Source organism: Ambystoma mexicanum, chromosome 5p (genome assembly GCF_040938575.1).
Source record: "Ambystoma mexicanum isolate Mex_15411 chromosome 5p, UKY_AmexF1_1, whole genome shotgun sequence".
In the NCBI taxonomy this organism is placed as follows: domain Eukaryota; kingdom Metazoa; phylum Chordata; class Amphibia; order Caudata; family Ambystomatidae; genus Ambystoma; species Ambystoma mexicanum.
Genome location: NC_090930.1, coordinates 514,236,501 through 514,248,635, shown reverse-complemented (window position 1 = coordinate 514,248,635; position 12,135 = coordinate 514,236,501).

Below are 12,135 nucleotides of genomic sequence, written 5' to 3'. Positions count from 1 at the left end.
TGAGAGTGCAGCAAGACTTGTAAAAACAGCAGGTAGCAGTCAATCTGCCACAAGGGCAGTCGCAGCAATCACCTATGCAGATTCAGCAGAGCATGAGCACAGGACAGCTAATGACTCCTAGAATAGAGTGTGTTACTGTTGGCGGAGGGAATCCTTTCACATGTAACAGAATGAGGCTATAGCCGCAATAGGACAGCTCACTGGGAGACTTGATGTGTTCAATACTGTTCATGATGTTGAATCCTCAAGAGGAACTGAGGGTAGACGTCAGTATAGGAGGCAAACGTTTTTCATTTTTAGTGGACATGGGTGCAACACACTCATGTATATGAGAGGGGACATTTTCGATGTCTGGCAATGCCATGAATACTCAAGGTTTCACAGGAGCTACAAGTAGAGTTCCTTTCACTGAAGAATTACCAGTCTTTATCTGAGAATGTGACATGTCGGTACCATTGCTATATTCAAGGCAGACCCCTGTCAATATATTAGATCAAGATTAAGGGGCTGATTCATGGAATTTGTGCGCCAAAAAACAGGGATCTGTGCGCCATTCTGCCTGCAAATCCCCATTTGTTAAACAGGGATTTGCGGGCAGATGGCACACAAATCCCCGTTTTTAGGCGCACAAATGACAAAGTTGAAATGACAATCTTGTTTACTGATGAAGGCATAGTGTGTTCAACACCAGGAATGCATTATTTAAATGTGAGTGAATTTATTATGGCATTTACAGGACAGATAGCCATGCGAGCAACACCTTTATAACCAAAGGTTTTTCATTATGGAGTATGCATTCTGTTGACATGGCTACCAGGCCTAGAAGGCAGAACTATGATAATACCTGATGAATTTTTATTTAGACCAAAAATACCTATGCTTGAAGAAAAGGGGCACGTTTTCCCTTGAAGCTACAAGCAGTCATAGTGTGAGGTGAAATGGCTTTGCTTGATGGAAATGATGATGATGGCAGACAGTGATGTGCAGTAATTGCCATTGGGCAAGGTTACAGATTGACTTACATCTCTGATGAGGATCTATTTGGAGATCATCTATCTGATGATGAAGTAATATTTAACATGAACATTACTTATTGGGTGAGAGCAATCAAACGAGAAGTTCCTCAGAAAATTATGTTAGCACAAAAACATCCTGAGCATTTTGATGAAGACATGGCAAATGTGCCTACTTCATTATGGACCACAGGCCTGTATGACGTAGGTCTGTTGGAGGGGGTTGGAGAGTAAAGATTACATTGAAACCAGGAACAATTTTATCTCAAGCATGACAGTATCCCATGTCTCAAGAGGCCGATGAAGGTATTTTTAAGACAATTTCCTCCATGATGTATAAGGGTATCTTTGTGACATCAGAGTCACCCTGTAATACAGCGATTTATCCTGTAAAAAAGGGGAAAAGGGGGTCGTGGAGACTAATTCAAGATTTAAGACTGATAAACCAGATTGCAGAGGCCGAGTTCCCTTTAGTTCCTAATCCTGATACAATCTTATGTAATATACCTGTTGAAGCATGATATTACACTGTGATTGATTTGAAAAATGCATTTTTTTCAATCCCATTGCACAAAGACTCGCAGGATCTGACTTCATTTACATTCAGGCAAACTCGCCTGAAAAGTACTCGTTTACCTCAAGGGTATTGTAAGTCTCCATTGATTTTCAATAGAGTCCTCCAGATGGACTAAAGCAACATTGATTTAGAAAGTGTTGTGTTGCAATACGTAGATGACATTTTAGTTTGCAGCACTTCAGAAGAAGAGTGCAGACGCGATTCTGTTCAGCTGATGATTACACTTGCTGACAAAGGATATAAAGTTGACAAAGAAAAGTTACAATATTGTCAACAAGAAGTGTTATAAATAGGTCAATTGATTTCGCATGAAGGAAAGAAGGTTACTCCTGAGAGAGAGGAGGTTATTTTGAAAACCGCAAAGCCATACATGATAAAACAAATGCAGTGATTTCTGGGATTATGCAACTATGTGAGAGCATGGGCCTTTGACTACAGCTCATATATAAGGCCTTTATTACAGGCTTTAAAGAAGGCACAGGCAAAGCAGGAAAGAATCGTGTGGACTGAGGAAACGGACTGAGGAAACAGAAAAAGGATTGGAGGAATTGAAAAAGGCAATTTTCACAGCTCAAGTTATAGGGATTCCTAATTATGCTGAGGAATTATTTTTATTCTCGCATACGGATGGCACTATTATGACAGCAATCCTTACACAGAGAACTATGTTGGGGTACAAGCCCCTTGCATACTACAGTGGGATTTTAGACCCAGTAATGAGGGGTAATTTTCCGTGCCAACAATCTTTGGCAGCCGCCGCGTTCGCCATAGAGAAGGCTGCAAGCATAGTGATTTTATTTGTTGAACATGCACTGTTTGCCATTTTAGAGAAACCAAAAGGCATGTTTACTCCTCAAAGGGCTTCTGCCTATGAAGTAGTCATGTCGAATTCAGCGATCAAAAAAGTTTGATGCAGAATAGTGAATTCTGCCATGTTTGTAGCTGAACCACTAGCAGAAGACGAGCATGTGCATGACTGTTCGAACTGTGAAGAGTTCTATGATGAAATCCCAAGGATAAAAGAAAATGCATTGACAGGTGGAGAAATTGTTTTTATTGACAGTTCTTCAAGGATCGATCAAAATGATGGGCAGAGATACACAGGTGCCGCTGTGGAAAACAAATGGCCAATGGTGAGTTTCACAAGATGGTAAGTGCTAGGCTACCGTCTCATTATTCAGCACAGGCTGCAGAGTTAATGGCGCTGATAGGCGTGCTCGAGATTCATGCAGACCAGGAAGTAACAGTGTACAGCGACTCCACCTTTGTGACGTCAAAAGTGCACGCAGGGTTAGCACATTGGAAAGAAGGGCTACCTCAGAGCGGATGTTATTCCCAGTGCAGCATGCCGCTTTATAGGACAGGCTTATTAAGGCACTACAACTCCCAGTAGCCACCACAGTCGTTAAACGCACACCACATACTAAAAGGGCAGACTTTATCTTACATGGAAACCAAGGAGCAGACGATGAAGCCAAACTCGCTGCATGTTCAGAAAATATTATGTCATTTGATTCGCCTGATGTAAATGAAAAAATTGTTGTAATGATGAACGTGTCTGAAGGATATAGTAATTTGTCAAAGACACAATTAATAGAGGTCCATGGGGAAGCACATCAAGATGAGAAGGATTTCTGGACGTGAAGAGGGTGTTCTTTAAACCCCTCTGAAGCATTGTGGTGACAAGACAGCACTGGTAAACCAGTAGCCTTATTAAGGGTGGTGCTGGAACAGCTACACGACCCTGCGCACACAACTAGAGAGAACCTTGCTGCAACTATTGCAGAAGATTGGTTCGCACCAAATTTGTTAGAACATGTGGCATTCTATGTAGTGAACTGCATTGTGTGTCAAACATTTACAGCTGGGCATAGACTGTGCACAGGTCGGGGAGTTATTACGAGACCCAATGGTCCCTTTCAGCATTTGCATATTGACTATGTCGACATGTTGGAAGTATGTAATGGATATAAATATATGATTGTAGTAGTTTGTCCCTTTTCAAAATGGATTGAGGCTGGTCCGTGTACACACCCAGACTCTGCCTGTGCAGCAAAATTCTTAGTGCGGGAAGTGTTTCCTAGATGGGGAATATGTGAAGTAATGAGGTCAGATAATGGCCCACATTTTGTGACTCAGACATTTGAGAAAATCAGCTTGTTGCTTGGTATAAAACACACATTTTCTTCAGCTTATCATCTACAAGGAAATGGGATTTCTGAATGGCTCAATGGCTTACTTACAGAAAGGATAGCCAAGTTGAAGCTTACCTTGAATAAAGGTTGGTTGCATTGGCTGCCACTGGCATATATGCATTGAGGAACCGACCAGGTTCGGACCACTATCTCACCCCCCATGAGATAGTGACAGGGAGGAGAATGAGGACACCCCTCACACCCCCATCCAGAGTTAGAAGTGATACTCAGCCTACATCTGAATTGTTAGGAATGGAGCTACATGACTACCTTATGTGTATGACTTCAAGTATCTCTGTAATTTCAGGTCAGCTACAGTGAAAAGGGTGTGGGGCAGCGCAGAACACAGAAGGAGATGCTTTAACAAGTAGAGTACAAGAATTTATGTTTTCCCAAATGATTCCCTGGAGATGCAGTCCTAATCCGCAAATTTACAAGGAAGTGGCACAAGCCCAGATTTAATGGCCCCTTCATTGTGGAAGTGTCATGGCCACTGGTCAAGGGCCATCCACTTTATATCCTGCAGAGTCTCAATGGACCCAGTCTTGGTCCCTCTGGCACCAAGTTCATTTCAAAGTGTGTTCTGCACACAGTATGCTCAGGGCACGTGCATCTGGGCCGGGCGGGGCCATACAAATGCATGGAAGGCATGTGCAGAAGACAGGGGGAGTGGCAAGGTGGGGCCACAAGGCGGGGCCTAAAGGCAATGGCTGGGGCCAGGCTATATAAACCAGCCCCACCCGCATGCTGGCACTTCGTGTTAGTCTGCCTGTGCAGCGTAACGTTTACCGCCATCTACAGATCCTTACCTGTTCAGATCGAGCATCTTCAGTCTACGGAACCCATCCAGCATCTTACCAGGAATCAGCCATGCCATCGCTGGAAGCACTGCTGTCTGCTTCCCAATCTGCAGCTGCTGCGTGCATCTTACCTTGAGGTCAGCCACGTCATCGCTGGAAGCTCTCCTACCCACTTCTGACTCTACAGCTACTGCGTGCATCTTACCTGAGATCTGCCTCACCATCGCTTGGAGCACTTCTACTCACTTCCATCCCAGCAGTGGCCGCACGCCTCTTACCTGTCTCCTCGAATCCACTTCAGGCTGCGCCTTGCACTTACCTGTCCCGAACTCCCAATCAACACGGGGTCATCTTCCGGCGCAGCATCCTCGCGGATCTTCTCAACTGGCAGCCGGCAGGAGTCCAGAGTACCACTTGCCATCACCTGCAAAGGAGACAGAGAGCACAAGGTTAGCAATTGCATAAACTTTAAACGCTGGGCAGCGCAACTCGCAAACTTGGCGCATCATCTGGAAAGTCAACTTATCACGTGTAGGTTTTCCGGATTGGACTCTCATCCATCTCCACGCACTCATGGGCCATCTTCATACCTTAGAGAGAGAGGAAAGGACATTATAACATTAAGTACAGTAATCATTGGGGAAAATCACCACAAAGGATACAGGCAATAATCATTGTTATAAACACATACCTGCAAGGTGGAATAGGTCACAGAGAGGCTGGACCTCCACGCTAAGGACCAGTGACGCAACTAGGTCCATCCACGTTGCCCCTGCTGAGAGGAAGCAGGCCGGTGAGATCATCCTTACATTAAAACAGGTGAGCTTGCATGAGCAAACTCTTGCTCACTTCATTCTGGCACGAAAGGGTTGACAGGGATCATGACACCACCACGCCACGCTCACTGCCTCTCATATTCTCTCAGGGGCAGTACCACCATCCCAAGTCTTTGATTTCGCAGCAGCTGGGGGAGCAAGTAGATTCAAGGGAGCCAAGTCCTGGGAGGGCTCCAGCCATGCCCCAACGTCCCCGCAGAGACCAGGTGAGTGTAACAGGAAGGCGTCACACCGTCTGCAGTTAGAGTACAAGGCAGACACACTTGGACTTTTTTAGGTGACCTAAAAATCTATGCTGGAGAGACCCCTTCACCCCTGCACCCTTTGGAAGCAAGCATCAGGGAAGAACCTTAGCAAATAGAAACAAGGTCTATGATGAGGAAGAAGGACGCAGAGGCTGTCAAGTGAAAGATAAAGTGTTCATTGGACTGGCTTGGTTCGGGACACTCTTTTTAGCCATTTTTAAAAGAGTTATGGGAAGCTAATTCGAACACTCTGTGCAGTCATTTCAGAGTTAACAGAAGATCCTTTGTTCTTAAAGCCACAAAAGTTTGTTGACTTTGGACTGAGGCATGCTTAAGCCTTGATAGGAAGAAAAACATGCCAAATTCTGAGTTCATTTTTGATAATTGGAAGAGGGTGCAGTACCTTGATTCATTTCTCACTAAGTTCCTGTTTGGAGGCATCCATGGTGGTACCCAACGACAACATTTTACAGAAAATATTCAAAGTTGTTCTCTTTATATTGCGCACATATCCTGCAATTGTGGGGAGAACTACTAGCATTCACATTTTCCTGCAAGATCCTAAGAATGGTCCAATCTTAAGGAAATTGCTTGCAGCAATTATTGAGCAAACTCTGCAGCTTCCTGAATACAGCGGGGAAAGGACAAATGCCCCTATCAGCTGATGACGCACATAGACTGGTCAGTTGGTCTTCTATTACCAGGTTGAAGAGTGTCCATAGCTTGTTGGAAGACACACTGATGTGCGTACATTCCTAAGGGATCTGAGAAATAATGCAGCATTAACCAAGATCTTGAGAGACATCATATTCCAAGTGAATGCTTATTCTGAGCGAACTCTGAGGTCAGAGTGAAACTTTCCTTCGAGGGACAGATCGAGAGGTTGCTGGTCAGAAAGAACTTTTGTTTCATGCTGAAAGAAATTCATCATGTCATCTGGTTTAAGAAAGATTTGAGGCATAGACTGTGAACTGGTATATGTCGTTGAATTTATTTAGACTTACTGAAGTAAATTGAAAGCATTCTAGACAAAGTTTTCTGGAGGAAAGATGTCAAGTACATTTGTTGAAGTCATTTTTCTTCTTGCTGAGAGACATCTACATTTCGTCTGATCAAAAACTGATTCAAGGAGATCATTGAAGAATCTTGCTCTTGTTATCCACTAAGCAAACAGCTGATCGAGGACAAGTTGCTAGTCAAGTTAGCAGCTTCCAAAAGCAGTACATAATGCTGCTGTATCAAAGTTATTTGTTCCTTCCTTAGGCAATAAAAATGGGAAGTATTATTAGCAATATTATCATGCCGGATGTGGAGAGACATCCACATTGTCCACAAAATCGATGCTGTAAAATCTCCTATCTCTGTATTATTTACGCTTGCATCCTGTTCATAATCATACTGCTTTCAATCACAGTATGCACATCGTACTACATTGATGTACATGGAGCTATCCCTCCTGTGAATCTTCCTGAGCAGAAGGAAGGTACAATTGTGGCAACTACTAGGCAGCCGAGACCCTATGTAGTAATTCCTGTTCTAAAGATAAATGTCACTAACAGTCATTCACATGCAAAACGTGTTTTAGAGACTCTTTTTGGACACCACAGATAGGCTTTGCAAGAGAGGCAAAAGAAATGGTTGATGGAAGGTGAGCCCACACAGATAATGCATGCAAAAACACCTGATCCTGTAATAAATGAACCAAGGGTAAATTCTAAAAGGAAGTCACATATGGAGATTCTGCGAGACATTTTTATGCCTAAGAGGTATGCTGAGAGGATGAAACTTTCTGAACTGTTTCCTACTCAGGCAGCATCAGCACATATAGGTGTACCTAGTCCACTGATAAATGTACCTATGATTAACCCAGTTAGAAGGAGTTATGCTGAAACACTTCATGAAATGGTTTTATAAGTTCACATGAGAAGAATGAGGCCTAAAAGAAGCACCGAGGAAGATGACTTCGAACTAAATGATTACCTGGACAGTACAGCTCACTTGGGAAATGATAATGGTATCAACATATGAAGGAAGTGGGAAGAAGCACTTCAAAGGAGGAATGCTTTGTATGTGCACTCCTCCCTTATAGTTTAACGAAGTCTAAAATCTTCATAGCTATTGAAATAGATGTTCAGGCAGCTCGTTGTCTTTCACGCATATCACTTTGCAGAACCAGAGGCTGGTTCATGTATTGAGATGCTTATCTCAAATGGGCAACTGAATGGACAAGTCTAGATGAAGATGACTATATCCAAGCTACAAAGACAAGAAACAGAGCCCATATTAAGAATCATGTGATCAGATAAGAGAAACCTGGAGTGAAAGGAGCTGGAATCAGATGGGAAGTAAATAAAAAACTGGAGAGTCTAGGAAAATCTGCAGAAGGAATTCGTAGATGGAAGACCAGAGGTCAAATGCAAATTTGGGGATCAGTGTTATCACCAGATGGATGGGAAGAAGGAGTTGTGATCTGCAGAGCCTGGGTAGTCATTGGTTGTTACAAACCTGCCATTGACATCGTACAGAATAGCTGCAAGCCATTATGGCCAAGACTTGCTAAGCTACTGACTTGGGTCAAAGACAGGGGAGGACACTTGCAGATAGTCCCCTTGGAGAGGGCAAAACTATGCTTCAGAAATAATGGCACAAGAAAAGTTGGAGAGAATCAGAACTATGGTCAAATCATTGATGTACCAGGAATGATACATGAACAGCCGTAATCATGGATCACTATTGGGCTTGTGGATCCAGGGCATACACAAAGTTACCCAAGGATTGGGGAGGATGATGCTCACTAGTGAAGGTCCATGTTCCAGCATTAGTGATTCCAAAAAGTCATCTGAATCTTGACAGTTTTCCAAAAGCAGATGCTCAGCTGAGGACCAAGGGATCTGTGGAGCTAATGAAGAGGATGAAGAGAGAGAACTATGTTTCAGCAAAATCCAAAGAAGCTTTTGATGCTATTCCATATGAGCACAGGCTGTTCAGCCAGACCTCATCGGTGTTCACTTAATTTTCATGATCAGTATCCAGGTTGGAGCAAATATCAAGTGGCTGCAGATCACGAGATGGAGATTGCTACAGATGATAAACACGACTATAAAGGGATTCAATGCAATCAGAGAAGAGATGAGGGCCATACGACTGATGACTCTCTAGAACGGATATGTCTTGGATATGATTACAGCGATGGATGGAGGTGTTTGTGCAAAAATTTGAGAATCATGTTGCACATTCATACCTTCTCATGATGACGCGAATGGAACCTTGACAGAAGCGATAGACATGCTGACGAAGCTCCATGATCAGATGATAGATGAAGTAGAAGACATTGCTGATGATAGCTGGTTTGGATCGCTCTTTTCTTAGGTTCCACAAATGGATGGAAGACATTTCCAAGTTCCTTGGAGCCCTGATAGTAATGATATTGCTTGGATTCTGTGTGATCAAGATAATAATCTCGCAATGCAAGAAGACAGCAAAGAAACCCATACGGATGAAGATCATGATCGATGTCGAACCAGAATGGAAAGCAAAAGACCTGACAGATGAAGAAATCAGAGACATTTTTTGATGGCCGGTATCCATGCACCTGAGTGCACTAAGTTCCTGTATCCATAAAAATTATGTGGGAAGATGGATCTATTGCAGTCCAAATGGACAGTGCAGTTTCATGACGTGGAACAAGGATGAGCAAATGAAAACAGCAAGGTTCTTGAAGGAAGTCATAAAAATATGGATCCCAAAGAAGCTCTTTTTCCGAAGAGGATGTCTGGATGTGAAGGATGATGAGTGCTCGATTAATTGCCCTGAGGGGGGGAGTGTAGAGGAGGAGCCAAGTACCCCCACCTCAACCGTCCTGCCCATATTACCTGTATGTTGGAAACCAGAGTATGTGACATATAGTGAACAGTTGAAGAGACAAAGGTCAAAAGGAATCCTACATGCACCATTCCCATTGAGAAAACCATACCTGCACACAAGGAAACATGATGGTTGTTTAAATAAGATTCCTGAAGAAACAGATAAAATAAATGGCCAAGAAGAGTGGTGACATCATCAACCATCACCAGTAAATATCACACAGAGTTGAGCTGACGTATATAGAAGATGCAGACACAAGAGAATAAAGATATTCTACAAGGCATCAAGAAAAACCAAGGATAAGTAACATCTTGGGTTCAAGGTGAAGAAGCTTATACCAATGAAGACATCAAGCTATTTTACACGTGTACAGATGCAAAAGAAACACAAGTAGACAAAATAATCTTGAGGCTACCTTTATAGTGAATAGATTGCAGCAAGCCCCAATATATATACAAAAACAAATGAATAGGTCCAAGGATGCTAGGCTCAGAACAACACCTTTCTGTTTTTTTGTCTGATTGTTCTGTTTTAGCAAACCATTTTGATGTCTTAATTTCTCTAAATGTTGAATTTATGTCTTTTTGCACACAACTTTAATATAAAAAAATGAGATTTATCTCTACAACATACTATTGAAGAGTGATTCCTTCCTTAGCAATGCAGAGTTTGATAATACATGTGGAGGTGTTGTTCTGAGCCTAGCATCCTTGGACCTATTCATTTGTGTCTTTTGTTTTCCTAGTTAACCCTCCTGGGTAGAATAGGTTCCACACCAGGAGCCCTATTTTTTTATTCCAATATATATACATAGATATGGACAAGTAAAGGATGGATGTTTCCATTATGCATTATAGCAGTGCTGGACAGTAGCAAAAAGGCCTACTTTCTAGTGTGTAGCAGTTTAAAAGCGGCTTGAATTACAAAATGAATCTCAGAAGGGGAAGTTGGATGAGCCAATTTGTGTGAAAGAACAGAACTCTTGTTCAGAAGGCATGAACAAAACAAGAGAGATGTCAGAGGTTCATTAAACAATAGTATTTTAAATGCACTAGAAGCTTCATTTCATGGTCTCCAGTCACGTGGAAGGATGAAGCTGGACAAACGAGATGGTCACACCTATGCACAAGGGCAGGGTGTGCCTTCACTCCCTGAATTTCTCAGAGCTAAGAACACTCTCGAGGCCGAGTTTCAAAGCCTAATTGACACTAGACCACTGACATGGTGATGGATTGATATGCTAATTGGTGGGAAGCAATGGTTAAGGCAAGCTCACCAGCATCTGGATAGCCAGTCTGCATGCTGCTAGACATAGGTGGAAAAGTACTGACAGAGGTTAGAGTGCCAACCAATTGTAGAGAACCGCGTAATTAAGGGTCTTATAGTTGTGTAAACCAATGGGACGTCCTGCATTTAGTGACGTTCATAGTGGTCATTTTTAGGGGAGGGCTTAGTTGCCCCACTTGATGTTAAGTAACCAATTACCTTCACTCACTATCCCATACTAGTATGGATCGCATACTTAGATGTTCACTGAGAGCCTATCACCCATACTCGTAGGTTTTTGTAGTTTGCCACGTAGGATGATGTTAGTAAAACATAGGTTAACATCACTGATGACGAGTTTTGTGTATAAAATCTCAGTTTTTACCAGAATGCATTGAGTAAGAGGATCAAGCGAGTTCATTGATGTTCGTTGTACTCCCTGTTTCAGATAATTGATATTAAAACCGTTTTCCTTTTGCCAACTACCTGAGTAGTTTTGGTTATTGATGTATGAATATAAATCTGCATCCCCGTCCATCTCCAGGGTTATTGCTACTCATCTTAAAGTGCTGAGTTGATCAGTTCACTACTCATCTTCAACTCCAACCTGATCATGTGAAGACCAATGGAGCTTTACAGACCTACCTGTTTCTCACTGCCTTTGGATGTTTCCACCCCTTTGCCTTTCTCCATCCCACTTTCAACTTAGCGCTTTGAAGCAACAGCTAGGTGGGCTTTGCTTTAGACAAAAACTCTGAATAACAAACATATACATTGTTAAAGATTCCTAACTCTCTGTAGTAATGCAACCTGCTGGGGTTCCTATGGCTGCTTTTCTGATTTCCCATATTTTAGACAGAGCTGTGTGTGTTTGACAGCAAATATTTGCCAGTACTAGTACAGCAATACTTTAAAATCAGTAAAGCACTTTGAGACTAGTCTATTGTCACATTCAGCAGATGAGCAATGTTTTAATTAGAATGGTATTTAAATATTGTGCACATCCTTCTCAAAGTGAAATCACTGTTGTGATCAAAAGTCAATGGCATTGATTTGGAATTGTTGTTAACCACAGCGGCGTGAATCTAAATTGTATGACATTGTTCACTAACCATCGACACATATTTAAGCTAAAGAATTAACGTGCATGAGCCCACATTGTGCATTGCTCATTGAAAAAAGAATGTTTTACTGGTTAGCTTAGTGTCCCTTAATGAGAAGTACATCTTGGAGTGCAGGTGCTTTTGTGATCAATTTCTAAAATTGCCATTCATTTGTGCTGCAAACTAATTAAAATAAGAGCGAGACGAGACCTATGTGGAACCTTATACCACTGGCA